The sequence below is a fragment of the Penaeus monodon genome, chromosome 27 (assembly GCF_015228065.2).
Source record: "Penaeus monodon isolate SGIC_2016 chromosome 27, NSTDA_Pmon_1, whole genome shotgun sequence".
NCBI lineage: Eukaryota > Metazoa > Arthropoda > Malacostraca > Decapoda > Penaeidae > Penaeus > Penaeus monodon.
In genome coordinates this window covers 13,552,624-13,552,883 of record NC_051412.1, presented here as the reverse complement: position 1 = coordinate 13,552,883, position 260 = coordinate 13,552,624, and positions in this window count along the sequence as shown.

Genomic DNA, 260 nt, shown 5'->3' with positions numbered 1-260 from the left:
AGCCAAGGAAACCCAGAGATCCATTTTGTTTTATTGGCGGAGGAAACTGATCTTTTGGCCGAGTGAATTTGCCCAACTGTGAGTCAATCCAGTTGAACGCGGCATGTTGTTTCGCGCACGGCTGAAGCAACCAATCAGAAAGCCCGTTCTTCCACTTACAGCCGTCCGCGTCGTGTGATTGGTCGACATGGGGAGCGGCGCGTTCGTTAGTGCACGTTAAGAAAAACTTCTTGTCTTGGGTCGCCCATCAACGGCCGAGA